We start from the raw sequence: 18,004 nt of genomic DNA on the forward strand, positions 1-18,004 counted from the left end.
ATTTTTCCCCAAGAGTGTCAATGAATCCTCCTTTTACCTTCCACCTCTCCCCATAAAAAATTAGCAAGAAGAGAGTTGATTTGAGACAAAGTGACCTGCGAAACGTTAATAACAGACATCAAATGTTTGGGCATGCTAAACAACACATGTCTTAATAAAATCAATCTTCCACCTTGTGAGAGCAACTTAAATTTCCACCCTATAATTTTCTTTTTAATCTTCTCCACAAGAGGCTCCAAGATCCTAGAAGACAATTTTCTGAAACCAAAGACGCACCCAAATACATAAGTGGAAATTTACCTTCCATGAAACCCATGATTCTCAATAAACCACATTTCCGAGCAAAAGTAATATGTTTCGAAAGAAATAACGCTGACTTTGACTCACTGATTTTTTGACCTGATCACCTTTCATATATCTCCAGAGCATAAACCAAATTTCTAATAGACCTTTTCCCCCCATTTTTAAAAATAAGAATATCATCTGCATATAGCAAGTGCGAAACCAAAGGGGCCCCAATCGGATGATTAAATTGTCCAATACGACCCATCCAATAGTTTTTCCTAAGCAACATTTTCAAAACATCCTCCATTATTATGAATAAATAAAAAGAAAGTAGATCCCCTTGCCTCAAGCCTCTAGTAGATTGAAAAAACTCTTTAAAGGTTCCATTCATCATAACAAAAAGTCGACCTAACGATAAATCCAATAAAGGGATTTCCTCTTGTTTTATCTTCGAATCAATATATATGGCAAGAGGCCAAATATGAAAAGATGGGTTTTTTTTTTTTTTTTTTGCTCTAACTATTGTCAGCAAGGACATACCTCGATTGTTTGTAGGGTGGGAAAGAAGCGAAGGGATGATGGAAAATATAAAGGAAAAAAGATATGGAAACCAAAGACTAACAATGGTGTAATGGAAACCTATACCCATGAGGATAAAAGGGCAAAGAAGGTGGAGCAGGAAGCAGGATCCAGTATTGTGTTGATGATGAAGAAAACCAAAGATAGGTGTCCTATAGTATCAAAAATTCCTGTGGCTCAAGAAAAAGGGGAGCATGTAATGCAAAACTTTGATGTACAGGAGAGAGGCTTGGAAAATAATGTGAATGAAGGTTCAACAGAGAGTGTTGACGAGAAGTGTGAGGAAGTCGAGTGTGATGATGATGATCAAGTTGCATATAGTGAAACTATGTATCAAGAGAAAGTGGATCATGCGGACAATATTAAACTAACTGAAGGTGGGAACCAAGGTTTGCATCTAGGGGAATTGGCTCTGGGTTATTTGTCCGAGAAGGAGGAAGGTGACATTTCAGTGTTGAAGGGAAAAGAAAAAATGTATGAGTCTGACTGGATAGGGATGGACTTCGGAAAACACCAAAACCATAGAGGAAAAATCCATGAGGAAATCTCAAAGGGTTCACATATGAACGCATAAATTAAATTTATGACTGATACAATTTTTTTTTTTTTTTTTTTTTTAATGTTAGAGGGTTGGGCAAATCTAGAGGCAGGTTAAAGAAGCTGATTAATAAGTTTAATGTTGGTTTATTTTCTATTTCATAACCTTTCGTGCCTGAGGAGAGGGTGGTAATGCTGGGTAATTTTTTGAGTTATCACCATTTTATATCTAATGAAAATCAAGGCGGAAAATTGTGGCTGTTTTGGAAGGATATGAATGCATTTGAGGTGATTTCAATCATGACTTAGATGATTTTCGGGTGGTTCTTCAAGGATGGCCAAAGGGTCTTGGTGAGTTTTTTCTATGCCAAATGTTCTTATGTTGAAATAAGAGAGTTGTGGTGGCAACTGGAGGAGTGCTAAATATCGAATTTTCCTTGGTTGGTCCTGGGGGATTTTAATGTTATTCGAACCAATGTTGAAAGAATTGGTGAAAATCCAAGATCACTTTTACCTATGATGGAGTTTAATGACTATTTACATCATTATGGTCTTTTTTATTTAGCAAACACAAACTCATGCATGTCTTGGTGCAATGGCCATGAAGGGGTGGCTCATAGCTGGGCTAAGCTTGATCGAGTGTTTATTAATAATGCTTTTTCCAACCACTATGATTCGGCTCAATTCAAATATTTGGATGTATTCTTATAAAACACCATAGGACTATGATCTGAGAATATTTAGGTCGATCAGAAATTCTCAGATCATAGTCCTATGGTGTTTTATACGAATACATCCTTCTCTTTGTATGGCCCTACTCCATTTCGGTTCCTTAATATGTGGAGCACGCATGACTTGTTTTTTGTCATGTGTTAAATATGTCTGGATCAGGAATGACTCGGCTTCAGGTCTTTTGAAACTTGTTATTCGCCTTAAGAGAACGAAAGTTGCTTTACGTGCATGGAATAAAAATATCTTTGGGAGAGTTGGAGAAGACATACAAGCTCTCGAGGAAAGGATGAAATCTCTAGAAAATCAGCTGCAGTCAAGTTTTTTTGAGTAGGTCGAAGTCGATTACTTGACTACTAAGTTGGTGTTGCAGGTGTGGAGAATAGGGAAGCATCTTACCTTGGAAAAATTGCGAAAAAAAAATGGTTAATTGAAGGGGATAAGAATTCTAAATTCTTCCACTCAGTTATCAACCAGAGGCGGAATAAGGACCGTATAGACCGTATCGTTTTGAACGACGGGAGAATTTTGGATGGTGCGGAATTAATCCATAAGGAAGCTACTTTTTTTTTTTTCATAATTTTCTTTCAGAGTCTTCAGTGGTTGAACCTTGTGATCTCTCCGAGTTAATTCAAAGGCAAATTTCATATGTGAATAATAATTTTCTCTGTGCCGAACTGATGGAAGAAGAAGTTAAAAGAGCGGTATTCTCTATTCCCAAGGAAAACAATGTGGGACCAGATGGATTTGGATCTGAATTTCATATATATTGCTGGGACATTGTAAAAAAAGATGTCTTAGATGCGGCAAAAGCCTTTTTTCAGAGCACTCCCCTTTCCAGGTTCTTTTTCTCTTCGTTTATTGTATTAATTCCAAAGGTGGATAATCCTTCTAGTTTTGATAAATTCTAGCCTATTAGTTTATGGTCAATGACTTATAAATTTTTTTTCAAGATTATTATTTTTAGACTAACCGAGGTCTAGAAGCCCATATGTAAACACAAGTTATATAATATTTCCCCAACTGAGAATAACAAGTGATTCTCAAATCTCAAGTCACAGCTGCCATTCATTGTCTCATTTTCTATTTAATGATAGAAAATGTAATTAAACTGCCCCTTCCTTTCCCCCCACTTGCTCACACTGCCCACTGATTTTCTTCTTTCCCTGTTGGATTTTCTCAGAGGAATTAAATGAGTAGAAAACATGAGTCTTGGACTGAGCTGGTAGTGGGCCCAAGTTTGCTCCAGCTCAACTATTTGTCTGGGCCCTGAACAAGCCCTTTTCTAAGTTTTGTCATATTATGGGTCCATCAAAGTTCTAATAACCACAACTTTTTATAGTTTGAAAAAAAAAAAATTTGTAGCATGGGATTGATGCTTATGTATATATAAATGAGCTTATATACGGTACATTAATTTTTTATTTTTTTTTTTAATTTTTATTTCAGCCTAAAGTTACTACAGAATACCTATTCTATAACCAATCACTCAAATAGTAGCAACAGTAGCAATAACAGCAACGGCAATATCAATATCGATGCAGGTGGTTTATACAAATATATCATTCTCTTTGTATGACCCTACTCCATTTCGGTTCCTTAATATGTGGAGCTCGCATGACTTGTTTTTTGTCGTGTGTTAAAGATTTCTGGATCAGGAATGACTTGGTTTCAGGTCTTTTGAAACTCGTTATTCGCCTTAAGAGAACGAAAGTTGCTTTACGTGCATGGAATAAAAATATCTTTGGAAGAGTTGGAGAAAACATACAAGCTCTCGAGACAAGGATGGAATCTCTAGAAAATTAGCTACAATCAAGTTTTTCTAAGGAGGTCGAAGCCAATTACTTGACTACTAAGTTGGTGTTGCAGGTGTGGGAGAATAGGGAAGCATCTCACCTAGGAAAAATTGTGAAAAAAAAAATGGTTAATTGAGGGGGATAAGAATTCTAAATTCTTCCACTCAGTTATCAACTAGAGGTGGAATAAGAACCGTATAGACCGTATGGTTCTGAACGACGGGAGAATTTTGGATGGTGCAGAAATAATACATAAGGAAGCTACTGTTTTTTTTTTTTTTTTTTCATAATTTTCTTTCAGAGTCTTCAGTGGTTGAACCTTATGATCTCTCCGAGTTAATTCAAAGGCAAATTTCATATGTGAATAATAATTTTCTCTGCACCAAACTGACGGAAGAAGAAGTTAAAAGAGCGGTATTCTCTATTCCCAAGGAAAGCAATCCGAGACCAGATGGATTTGGATCTAAATTTCATATATCTTGCTGGAATATTGTAAAAAAAAGATGTCTTAGATGCAGCAAAATCCTTTTTTTAGGGCACTCCCCTTTCCAGGTTCTTTTTCTTTTCGTTTATTGTATTAATTCCAAAAGTGGATAATCCTTCTTGTTTTGATAAATTCCGGTCTATTAGTTTATGCTCAGTGGCTTACAAATTTTATTCCAAAATTATTATTTTTAGACTAACTGAGGTCAAGAAGCCCATTTGTAAACACAATATATAATATTTCTTCAACTAAGAATAACAAGTGATTCTCAAATCTCAAGTCACAGCTGCCATTCATAGTCTCATTTTCTATTCAATGATAGAATTATATAGTATTTTTGCTAACTAATTTTTCAACATCAGCAACCCTACTTCTACTCATTTCCTAGTATCATTGGATCTGTTGTTTATTGAGTACTACTCTTAAAGACAACAATAAATTGCTACCATTTAAGCACATGTTTTGAATCTCGATTAAAATGATAATAAATAGATAATTGGTTAATTCAGATAAATTTATTATAAAGATTAGGGCTATTTAGTTGTGTAAAACAGTTTTCAAATTTTCAAATTTTAGTTTTCCAAAGAATAACAAAATAGTTTGCTAATTTGTAAATCAACATTCGTATTAAAAAAAAAAATGACCAACAATATAAGATTTTTACATTATTTGCTTGTGAAAATAGTTTTATTTTTCATTTCTAACTTTTCAAATTATTGCAAAAATGCTACCTTGTTTTTTGAATTTTCTAATTTTATATAGAAAGCATGTAAAACATCCTTTTATATTTATTTTTTTAGATTTATCTGTATTTGAATGAAAATCTAAAACTAGAAAATGAAAATTATTTTTCACAACTAACGGACCCTTAATATATCTTCCATTGTTTTCTTACCTTTTTTAATTTTCATTTTTCATCTTGGACTTGATAAACCATCCTATGCTACTTAATCTTCTTTACTCAATGGTGAATTGTTTCAATAACATCATTAAAGACTAATGTCAGCTAAGACTGAATGAATATCAATTTGAGTTTGAAGGATCCAATAGGACAAAGATGTCATATGGCAATAGTTCTAGAAATTGTTGAACACCATAGCAAGTTAGCAGTCATTTACTTGTCCATGTATAACACAAAAAAATAGAGTAATTTTAGCAAAAATGTATCTCCTAAAACATCTAGTATTAGTACACATCAAGCAACAAATGGTAATCTAATTAGTTACTATTCTCAAGAAACCATAGTCGCCATCGCGAGAGATGATGACGACGGCGTCAGAGATCTGCTGGTTGTGAAAGGGAGAGACAGATTCGCCGTTCCCGTCGCGACGAGAGACGATGACAACGGCGTCAGAGCTCTACTGGTTGTGAAAGGGAGAATTAGGATGTACTGGGTGGAGTGAGGACTTCGGCGAGGAGAGTTCTTGTGAAACCCTATCGCCGGCGTGACGAGAGACGACGAGAGCGAGAGCGAAGACTTAGGCGAGGGGAGTCACTGGTTGCATTGCCGTTGCGGCTGTCCGTCGCTCTAGTCGGCGCTGGGAGGCTATGTTTTGGCAACCAGTGGTGGCGTTAGGACTGGTCTCGTCCAAGAAGGAGGTCTGTCTTCTCCAGCGCCGCATCCATCGCGTCAAAGAACTCGTCTCAAGTGTGCCATCTAGCAGTGGCAACATTGCTCATCTGGAAGCAGCAGCGTTTTCACCTCCGGCATTGGCAACGATCGGCTCCAGCGTTGCTATGAGGAGGGTAGGGGAAAAGACGAAGCGGTGGCAACGTTGCTCATCGGGGAGCAGCAACAATTTTGCCTCCGGTGTTGGCAGTGATCAGCTCTGTCTTTGCTACGAGGAGGGTTGGGGAAAAGACGAAGTGGTGACAGCGAATCTACGTGAGCGACATACGGTGATGGCAGACATAGGTCTATAGGACTGCAGGTTTGGTTTTTTATTTTTTTATTTATTAATTTTATTTGATTTTTGGTGGTCAATATGGAAAACAAGTAATTTTTTTAGATATGACTGAGCCATCTTTGGTAGCTATTACTGGAGGGTTGAGGGGAGGTGTCGATGCTAGTATACGGGAGACAGGGAGTGGTTCGGGGGATGTTAAGGTTGAAAAGGGGGAAGGTTTCACGGGGGGGAAATCATTTGTGGAAGCCTTGAAGAGGCCAATTCCATCTTCAAAATTCAAAATCCCATTGAGGAAATCGGAACTAATTAATGAGGAATTAGGTTTTGTTTTCTCGGATGTGGAGATGGAAAAGGCTGCGAAGGATCTGAAGTTTGCATTGGTGCTTAAATTTCTTTCTGCAAGGCCGTCTATCGATGTCCTTCAAAGGCATATTTTCAGATCCTAGCGCCTCTCTGAAGTTCCTATGATAAGTTTGATGGATAACTACCATGTTCTATTGCATTTGGTAAACGAAAAGGACTACATTCATGCATGGGCACGAGAAGGAAGATGGGTGGCAGGGTGCCAATTTCGGCTTTTTAACTGGTCCTTGAATTTTGATGTCAACAAGGAGCCATTAATCGCACCTCAGTGGATTTTCTTACCAGGTCTGCCTTTATAGTTATATAAGGACTATTTACAGAGTTTGGCCACTAGATTTGGTAGATTCTTGGGAACGGATAATGCCACAATATATAGAAAACAAGCCACGGGTGCAAGATTATGTGTTGAAGTGGATTTGCAGAAGGATCCTATAGAGGGTTTTCCGTTGGTGGTAGGACAAAAATAGAATTGACAAAGGGTAATATATGAGAAGAGGGGTTTCTATTGTAACAAATGTTGTAGGCAAGGTCACATTGAAGTAGTATGCCGGTTTGGAGTTAAGCCTAAGGATAAAAGGAAGGTAGGTATAAGGAAGGAGGTAGATGGGATGGTTTGGAAAGAAGTGGGTAGAAAAGAGAATATGATAGTTGAAGAGGAAGGTCCTGTTTTGAAGAGTCAGGAACAACAGGTGGAGGAGAAGAAGGATGGAAACGTGAATGGTCAGTTGAAGGTGATTGAGAAAAATAAAGAAATTTTGAATGAGATTAATAATGTGGGTATTAAAACAGTGGAGGAAGTTAATTTGGTAAAGAAGAATAGTGGAGAGAAAGTCGATTGTTGTAAAGACCAGAAGTCATGGGTGGTAAGGGTGTAGGTAGAACTGGGAGATTGTTCTAGGTCTTCTTAGGAAATTGGAGTTGTTTATGAAGGGGGGGAGGGGAAAGTTGAAAAGGATAAGGATGGAGAGTTGATTTTAGTGGAGGAGGTGGATAAGAGAGAGGGGGAAGTGGAGGGTGGAGTGTGGAGGGATAATTATGATGTGTTATCTGAGGGAGATTTTGAGGTTTGCATTGATACTCAAAAAGAATATTATTCTGATCTAGGTAATGTGACAGTGGGTGAATCAGAAGGAAGAAATAAAGATGATGAACAAGTGAGAAAGTCTAAGAGATCTAGGGCAGTACCTCAAAAGTTGAACCTATTATTGACAAAATTATGTTTTAGAATATAAGAGGGTTGGGCACGTCGAAGAGAAGATTGAAACAAATTGTGAAGGATCATAAAGTTCCGATTTGGCAGTCTCAAAACCTTTTCAAGATATATAAAAGATACGAAGGTGGGTGATGTATTTGCAATTTACTAACTTTTACTCTAATGTAGAAGAAGGTGGGAAGATTTGGTTGTTTTGGAAAGATGATGTTCAAGTGGATTAGGTGGGTACCTTAAATCAATGTGTGACAGTTTTGTTAACAAAGGATAAAGGCTCCCTGCTTCTTACTTTTGTATATGCTAAATGTTATCATATTGAGAGAAGAGATTTATGGGAACAACTTCAGGGGAAGACGAGTGTTGATGTGGCTTGGGTTGTTATGGGAGATTTTAATGTAATTCGGTCAAATGAGGAAAGGGTGGGAGGTAGACCTCACTTGGGTTCGTCTATGGCTGAATTCAATGGTTGTATAAATAGTTGTGGGTTATTGGACCTCAAATTCGAAGGAAGTCAATTTTCATGGTGTAACAGCCAACAAGGTTTGAGAAGAAGTTGGGTGAAACTGGACAGGGTGCTGATTAATAATGTTTTTTCTATAAAATACAGTGAAGCTAAAACTTCTTTGTTGAAAAGAAATACTTCAGATCATTCTCCTATCTTATTACAGCTGTGTGCGAGTATGGAGAGGTATGGGCCAGCGCCTTTTAGGTTTCAGAACATGTGGACGTCACATAGGGATTTTTTGGAAATGGTTGAATCATCTTGGAGAGAACACATTGTGGTGGATTCGAGATTATGTAAATTGGCGGGTAAAATAAAAAGGCTAAAACAAAGGCTTAGGGTGTGGAATAAATAGACTTCCGATCGTGTTGGTAGTTTTATTCGAGAGTTGGAGCAAATGGTGGAAAAATATGAGAATTTACTGCAGAAAGAATACTTAGAATCAATTAAAGAAGATTTCCTTATTTCTAAAGCTGAATTGGAGGTTTGGTATAGAAGGGAAGAGGCTAGATGGGCGCAACAAGCAAAGATGAAATGATTGATAGATGGGGATCAGAATTCAAAGTTTTTCCATGCTATGATAACGCAAAAAAGGTGAAATTCTTGTGTAAATTCAATAACGCTTCCTGATGGTTCAGTGTTGGAAAATATGCAGATGGTCCATGATGAGGCTGTGAAGTATTTTGAGCAATTCTTGGGGCAAAATAGTTCAGTGCAAAGGTCAAACCTGGAAGATATCATCCATTCGGTAGTTTTTGAGGAGTCTATAGGTCAACTGAGGGAAGAACCGACTGAGAAGGAGGTTTATGAAGTTGTTTCGTCTATTTTTGTGAATAGTAGCCCGGGACCAAATGGGTTGGGTCTTCTTTCTATATTACCTATTGGAAGATTATTAAAAATGATGTGATGGATGCGGTAAAAGAATTCTTCAGAGGTGATATGTTGCCTCGGTATTTTTGTTCCTCTTATATAATGCTTATTCCTAAGGTAAAGGATCCTCAGTCTTTTGATAAATTTCAGCCGATAAGCCTTTGTAACGTAATCTATAAAATTTTCTCCGAAATCCTTGTTGGTAAGCTTTCGTTGGTGATGGGTGATTTAATATCTTTAGAACAAGGTGCTTTTGTGAAAGGGAGGAGTATTTTTGAAAATATAATGCTTACTCAAAAGATGACAAAATTATTACATAGGCGGATGAGAGGAGGTAATATAATACTAAAGCTTGATATAAGCAAAGCATATGATCAAGTGGAGTGGTAGGTGGTAGATTAGATTTTTCGGGCTCTTGGTTTTTTAGATTGGTTTTGTAAGTTGATTCGAATTGTATTTCCACTCCATGGTTTTCTGTCATGATGCATGGCACTTATAGAGGTTTCTTCAAGTCAAAAGGGAGCTTGAGGCAAGGGGATCTGTTGTCACCGTATATTTTCATCATCATGGAAGAAATTCTTTCTAAATTAATTCAAAAAAAGTTGTATGAGAAGCAGATTTTACCATTTGCACGCCTGTGTGGTGCACCTATTATATCGCATTTAATGTATGCAGATGATATTGTCATTTTTGCTAATGCTGGTAAAAAATATGTTAGTCAATTAATGGAGGTGATTAAGGAATATGAAAGCTGGACTGGACAAAGGATGAATAAAGATAAATCAGCTATTTTTTTCTCAAACAAGTTGGGTGTTCAGAGGAAAGGAAAAATTCTTCATAAGACTGGTTTTATTGAGAGTAAATTTCCTTTTACGTATTTGGGTGTGCCGATAGTGGATGGTAAATTGAAAGGCTATCATTTTGACCCTTTAATCCAAAAAATCAGTACGAGAATTGAGGGCTGAAAAAGTAGACTATTGTCTCAAGGAGGTCATCTTGTTTTGTTGAGACATGATCTTTCAAGTATGTCATTGCATCTATTAGATGTTCTAAATGTACCGAAACTGGTGATTAAAAAGATATAAGGTACGTTTGCTTCTTTTTTCTAGGGATTTAAGGATGGAAAAGAAAAAATGAAATGGAGGGCTTGGAAGAAATTGTGTGTTCCTATGAAGGAGGGGGGCATAGGAGTAAGGGACATTTCGGAAGTGCAACGGTCTTTGTTCATGAAGTTTGGTTGGCATTTATTAACGCAAAATTCTTTATGGGTTAGATTTTTTAAAGCTAAATATGTGAAAGGAGGACATATCGCTCTTTACAGATCACATGGATCGGATTCTTCCTTTTGGAGGAAAGTTCTGCAGGGTATGCCTGAACTATTAAGTAAATTTAAGTGGAAGGTTAAAGAAGGAGATGTAAAATTGTGGTATGATAAGTTTCTAGATTCGGGACCTTTGTTTGCAGATTGTCCAAATGGTACACAATCTCATATCAAATTAAAAAATTTGGTTATCAATAATGCATAGGATGTGGAAAATTTGTAGAGGACTCTGGGGTTTAGTAAAGCGAATGAAGTGATAGAAAAGGTGGGAAATTTTAGAAATTCTTCGGACATTCTGTTATGGCTCCCAGAAAAGGATGATTGCTTTAATACAAAATCCGCATGGGATGTTATCGGTATTAGCTCCAAAATTTGATTGGGCTAAGTGGTTTTGGAACAAATGGTTACCAAAAAAAATTTCTATTTGTATGTGGAAGGCAGATTTTGAGTGCCTAAGTGTTGATGAAATGGTGAGAAGGGCTGGGGTTTCACTTGTTTTGGTGTGTAATTGTTGTGAGATGAGGCATTCAGAAGATTTGGAGCATGTGTTAAATAAGGGAGACCTTGATTCTGAGGTTTGGAGGAAGGTTTCAGTGGAGGTAGGTGTTCCTTTCCTTAGGCAACAAAGTTGGAAAGAAAGAGTCCAAATGTGGTTTAATAGGGCTTCCAGGTTCTCTCAACTGGGTTCTTTGATGGGTTTGATTCCTTGTTTAGTAGTTTGGAGGTTGTGAAGAAGGAGATGTGTGGCTAGAATGGGAGGAAAATAAGAGAGTAGTACTGATGTATGGCTCTTCATTAAGTATCAGGTAGGGGTTTTGAGTAGGAACATGACAAAAATGGTTCAGTTAAAGGATGCTGATTTTCAGGTATTGCAGAATCTGGAAGTGCAAATTGTGAATAAAAGAATAAAAACTATGCAAAGTGTGAGACAGCTAAAACCGAGGTAAGGGAGGTTGAAACTAAATTTGGATTGGAGCAGCCTGGGGAACCCAGAGCCGGCGGGTGGTGGTGGCATCCTTAGAGACCATACAGGTTCTTTTGTGATTGGTTTTTCAAAATATTTTGGTTCTTGTTCAAATAATGAAGCTGAATTGAGAGTTGTGTTAGAAGGAATAAAGATTTGCAAACATTTGGGCCATACTTGTATCGATATTGAATGTGATTCGAATATTGTAGTTAATTGGATAAAAGCCAAGAAGTGCTCCTTGTGGTATTTGTGGGATTTTAGGGAGCAGCTTATTAGTTTATTGGAGAGAGTAGATTTTTCGATAAATCATTGGTATAGAGAAGGGGACAAAGTCGCAAATGCCTTGGCTCAACAAGGTGCTATGAGGAGGAATAGTTTGTTTACAAATAGTAGTCAACTCCCTAGAGTTAGCAATGGTTTGTATAAATTGGAGAAGATGGGTACGGCTTATATGAGGTATGTTTAGCTGATTTCCTTTTGGTTTTAGCTTATGCTTTATGTTGTTTATCTTTTGTTTTGTTTTGTTGCGTGAGGTTTGTTTTGTAGGTCCTCTTTTGTTTTGTTTTGTTTTGTTTTGTTTGGACTTGTAACCCATTTTTTGGCTGGATGTTGGTGTTGTTCTTTGGGAGGTTTTTAACGTTTGTCTTTTGTTATCTCCCATTGATTATCTTGTAACCACGGTATTCCTCCCCCAAAAGTGAGGGGTTATCAAAAAATAAATGGAGGTGCCACCCTTCTTAAAAAAAAAAGGGAAAATGTAAGCTCCAAGTGTTCTTTTGTTTTCACAGTATTCCTCCATTATAAGTGGGGGTTATTAATAAATTTGGGACGAGACCATTATGTGGATGGCTTTCGACTCTTTCTATAAAAAAAATACTCACATTGAAGAGTATAAAAGAGTGCATTAAACTATTAAAAGTTTTGGCTACCAACCTAGAGGAAGAAAGAACAAAGCTTCATTTTTTGTATCTCTTTCCTGGAGTTCTCTCTCTTTAGTTCAGCAGCAAGACTCTGTGGAGGCTCGGTGTGCGTTTTGGGCATTGGGAAGGGCCTTTCTCTCTTCATATTTTTCCAAGTTACATTTAATTCACAAAATATCTACTCCTTAGAATAGAATGGTCATAACATGAGAGTATGATATCACCAAGAATAGATAAGGTAACTATTCCAAATTTTATTATGGAAATATATTTTTCTAAACTATTTCAAATTAGACAAGAAAACTCAAGTTTTTTGTAGGAATAACTTTTTTCTAAATCATTAATTCCAATATTTCTATTTTATTTTCATTTTATCCCATTCCTTTCTTAGGAATTGAGATTTTATCATAGTCATACTAATTAAAAAAGAATAGCAGGGCTCTATTTGGAACTTTGAAAAATATTAGGAAAATAAAAGGAAGATTCAAAGGAATCCACTATTCCACATTAGTTATCAAGAAAAGTAAGAAAAAAAATACAAAATCAAAAGAAGACAAATTTGAGTTTACACATTATTAATATTTAATTTTTAAAAAAAATTTCATCATATTGAAATATATTTTGACTTTTACAGTATGGGACATGAAAAAAAATTTTCTTTTTATTTTCTTTTTCTTCACTTCCCCTATTGAGTTGTGACTTATATTCAAATGGTATACATGATTTTTAAAACCTACAGACGTCTGACCATTCGTCTTCCTTCTTCTAAAACATCTTCTCTTCTCTTTCTTCTCAATTCTTTCTCTCCCAACCTTCACACAACAATTATCCATCATACCCTACTCCATACATATCTAGGGTTTCAACTTTTCAAGATGGTTCATACCAAAATTGTGGGAAAGAATGACAAAGCTTCCTCATCTTCTTCAAAGCCTACAAGTAACGATGACATAGAAAAATCGCTGGTCTCTTCACACGCGAAATCATTGTATCAGAATCACATATCTGCAATTGAACCAATGTTCTATAAGATTTTAGATGTTACTTTCTTTGAAGAAAATTTTCCTGAAATTTTAGAAATGTTCAAAGTTATAAGATGGGACAAGTTCATCCTTCACCAAGCAAAAGGGTATTACCCAAACCAGATTAAGATTTTTTATTCTAACTTGGTTAAGAAGGAAGATGGAATTACTTCTGAAATTTATGGTCAAGGGATTACACTTACCTCACACTCATTACGGAAAATTATTCATATCAAGCATGGAAATTTTGAGTGTACACCAGTTAAGAAGCATTGGACCATGGAACAAGGATTTTCACCACAAGAATTTCTACCTCTTGTGATGAGTGATGCACCTGTGTATTTTGGACATCCTCCACTATACAAGCATCTTAATCTTCAGGCACAAATTCTGCATAAGATCATTGCATACAACATAATTCTGAGGTCTGGATCCTTTGATCATGTGTCATATTTTGATTGTTTTGTTATGTGGTGCTTACTAAAAGGGAAGAAACTAGACTTATCCAGTATTATACTGAAATGGATGGTGATGAAGCTTGAATCTCTTAGAATTGGGCTTCCATATGGCGGTATTCTTTCCTTAGTCTTTGCCCATTTTCAAGTCCTCTCTCCAGCTTCAAAAATAGTAAAAAGAACTCATTATCATGTTTTCTCATCTACTACATTGAAACGAATAGGTTACAAAAGGTATACCGAGGGTTGGATGTTCCAGAACAATGGACTGGCAAGACCTACACATGAAGAAAGGAGTCCAGCTCCTAAAGAAGTTGATATGCCACCTTGGTTTATTCCATTTTATCATAATTATACTAGCTTTAGTTCCGAAATGCGAGAAAACTTTACTTCTCTTCAAGATAAACTCTCCACCATTGATGACAAGTATACCTCATTAAACAATCGTATTGCTAAGATATAGCATCGTGTCATTAAACATGATTCTGACTCAGATAATGAGGATAGTAAAAATTCTGCTGAGGAAGAAGCTAAAGATGAAGAAGGAGAAGAAGCAAAAGAAGAAAATGCAGGAGATGATGAAGAAGCCACTGAAGAGAAAGAAGAAGAAGCGGACTCACAGCAATCCAAAGGAAAAGGAATTGCTGAAGACAATGACACTAACTCTAACATATAGACTTTTGTTGGTGTTTTTGCTATTTTGTATGTTACACATTCTGAATGTATTTTGTTTTTGTTGTAAAAAGGGGGAATATGTGTAAGTAAAGACTATGAGTCTTTATATGTATTTGTTTCTAGCTCTGAAACACTGAACTTTTGCAATGCTTTGTTATCAGTTTGATGTATTATAAGATCTGATGTTAATGACAACTCTAAAAACTTTGCAACTTCTGACTTTATGAATCACAAGAAATTGTTGAGTATGCTGATTGGCAGGGGGAGTATTATGAGTTATCACTTGAGCATAATCTTTACTCAATTGATGTTAATACATTAAAATTGGTTTCACATATACTCAAATTGATATTTGCCCTTGTTCATTATATACACAAATTATATTTTTTTGATTGATGTCAAAGGGGGAGAAGAAGTGTTTATAAAAAATTTTGCTTGAACTTGAAATGAGCATGAATGATATTGATGAAGCATGAATGATATTAATGAAATTATTATTGATTCTAATGAAATTTTTTTAAGATGAAGCTTATTAAAAGGGGGAGTCTTTTTAAGGCTCACTCAAAATTTTTTCTTCTTATTTGTCATCATCAAAAAGGTGGAGATTGTTAGCCTTACAAGATTTAATACTCCATCTTGATACTAACAAACAAGTAGGATTTAACATGCTTCTGTTGAGTGTTGTTTTTTCTCAGGAATTCATATTGAAAGTACTCATGTAGCATGGATCAAAGTCTGAAGATCATAAGAGAATGATGATTAAAGAAGATCAACATAAGAGCTCAAAGTCTGAATTAATGAAGAAATATCAAGAGGATTTAAAGAGATGAAATATCAGATTATTCTGAGAGATCAGAGACTAGCAACAAAGAAAGTTCAGAGCAAAGAAGAATTTTTAAGCACTTAGGACAAAGTCTTTATAAGTACTTTAAGTTTATTCAAGTATGAAGTTTTCATTTTGAAGCTCATTAGGCAAATCAACTTAGAGACCTTAAGATAATATCTTTGAACATGTTTTCAAAGTTAAAACAAATTTATATTCCAAATAATAATGAGAGAGAAATCAAAAAGTGACTATAAAATAAAATCATTCAGTTGACAGACAACTGTCTATTTATAGACAAACGACTGGCTAAATTAAAGGCTTAAAATTGAAACACAAAAGCCTGACAGACGACTATCAAGGCTCTGACAAACGACTGTCAGTGAAAAATGAGAAGACTGTATAAGTTTCACCAGACAACTCTCCACCTTCTATGTTATTGAAAAGCTTAAATTTACACATGGACAAACGACTGTCCCCTTATGGACAGACGACTGTCATCTCATATTCTAGTGACAAACGACTGCCACTCAAGGGACAGACGACTTCCACCTTTCTGCCTATGATTTTTACCGTTATATTAAAAGGACAGACAATTGTTAGGACTTCACAGTCATCTGCCTCGCGGCATTTTTCTGTTTTCCAACAGATATAATTTTTGAAATTCAAATATTTGGAAACTCAAATAAGTTTAAAATATGGAAACAAGTCTAAGTATCCTTTGGGGAAAAGGCAAGAAGGTTTTATACATCTATAAACACCCCTTAGACACATTGATTTCATTACCAAGATCATTAAGAACTCACAATCTACTGTCATACTCTCTCTCATTATGAATTTCTGAAAGTGCTTCATATTGCTCTCATCCTTGCTCGAAATTAAGAGAAGTTCTTGCTGAATCTCATTGTGTTTGATCATTGAGTTGCTGATTCTTTCATTGAAAGATACCCACGGTGATAGGTTTCTAAGAGCTTCATTATGAAATTCATATTCTGAATTTACTAAAGTGCATAAATGTTTTAAATTTGTATTAATCAGCTCTTTAAGGAGCAAGTTCTTGTACGTATTGTTTTTCTATCTTTGTAACAAGGCTTGTAGACGGTTTGAGTATTGAATCGTTGGACCAAACAAGGGGAGATTGTTTGGAGAAGGCGGGCTCTAGCCTTACCCAAGGAGTGCTTGTAATTGTTTTTGTTTGGGCTGATAAAGGAATGGTAATAGTGAATCCTTTGGCGATTTGCCCAAGGGTGAGGACATAGGCTGTGTTGAAGCCGAACCTCGTAAAATTCCTTGTGTTCTTCTTTCTCTACTCTACTATTTATTTTTCAAGGATATAATTTGTGTAGTTGCTTTAAATTTCAATTCTGAATGTTTGGTTGTTAAACAGACCAGAAGGTAATTTGTTTTGGATAAATCAGCATTGACTGCGGAAACCGAAAGGGACTACGATGGTTGATTATCCTTGACCTATTAATCTGAAAGTTTATTTAAAAACTAAACATCGGGAAGAAGAATAATTGTAATACAGGGCTTATACTGAGTGCAGCAAATTTTCACATATATTGTTACATAAATTGAGTGATTGATCTTACTGTGTTGATTGTGATTGTTTTTAAGATTTACAACTTGAAAGAACTAATTCTAAAGGGACTATTTTTTTTTTTTTTTTTAAATCCAATTCACCCCCCCCCCCTTTTGGGAAGCTATTCCTAATTTCAAGTATAAGTAACAAAATCTAAGCACTTATTCAAATTGATAGGGGGAGCATCTAAAATTAAATTTCTACCTTGTTGTGCTCACCAACATTTTAGCTTTGTTCTGTTCTTTGTGGCATATGCTTAAATGTGACGATTTTATTGAAAATCTTGTTTAAAACATGTAGCTTGGCCACAAGAGTTTTCAAAATTTTTCCACATGATCTTTCATTTAAATTGCCCATCTTCAAGATCCATATAGTTGTTTATCTGAGTATTTATTGAAATGATTTGTGCATAAATGTCAAACCAGAAAAAACATTGCTTGCTTAATCTTTAAATTAAAGTTTCTTTCTCAGCAAGCATTGCCATTGCCCCTAGCATTTATTGAAAATCATAAGGGGATATATCTATATTTTTATGGCAAGAAATGGTTTTACGAGAAACATATTTTGTTTTCTTGCTTAGGTGCTTAAATGCTATATCTTTAAGACTGTTTTTTTTTATATGCCTAGATATTATATGATAAAGGGGGAGATATTTTTTTGGTCTTAAACGCTAATAAGGGGAAATTTTTTTCAAAAAGAGGGGAGTTCTCTTAAGCTAAGTTTTTTTTTTTTTAATGACCAAATTTCTTTTACTTAGCTTAACCCTTTTAGCTGGTGTAAAAGGGGGAGAATTTTTATAAGCAAAATGGTTGACCAAAAGGGGGATTACATCTAAGCTGCATGCATGTATATATTTGTGTCTTACTGCTAAAACTGAATGCATAGAATGTGAAATGTCTTCTTTAGTTAACATGCTCGTGTAATATTGTTTAAATTTAAGTTATGCATATTCTTAGGGGGAGCCTTTTCAGGCTAAA

General features: G+C 35.7%; 1 protein-coding gene across 2 annotated transcripts in view; it reads left to right on the forward strand.

Moving 5' to 3' along the window:
* The window catches only part of LOC131164353 (potassium channel AKT2/3), a 33,825-nt gene extending 18,154 nt beyond the window's left edge, over positions 1 to 15,671 (forward strand). The window contains exon 12 of one of the 2 annotated variants that reach the window (XM_058121478.1): positions 15,318 to 15,671. The gene's annotated coding sequence lies outside the window, so the exon portion shown is untranslated. Of the gene's footprint in view, positions 1 to 14,441; positions 14,529 to 15,317 lie in introns of those variants that run through there. The other variant, XM_058121479.1, reaches the window with a different exon arrangement.
* Positions 15,672 to 18,004: the final 2,333 nt, after the last annotated feature.

The sequence above is a fragment of the Malania oleifera genome, chromosome 9 (genome assembly GCF_029873635.1).
Source record: "Malania oleifera isolate guangnan ecotype guangnan chromosome 9, ASM2987363v1, whole genome shotgun sequence".
Taxonomy (NCBI): domain Eukaryota; kingdom Viridiplantae; phylum Streptophyta; class Magnoliopsida; order Santalales; family Ximeniaceae; genus Malania; species Malania oleifera.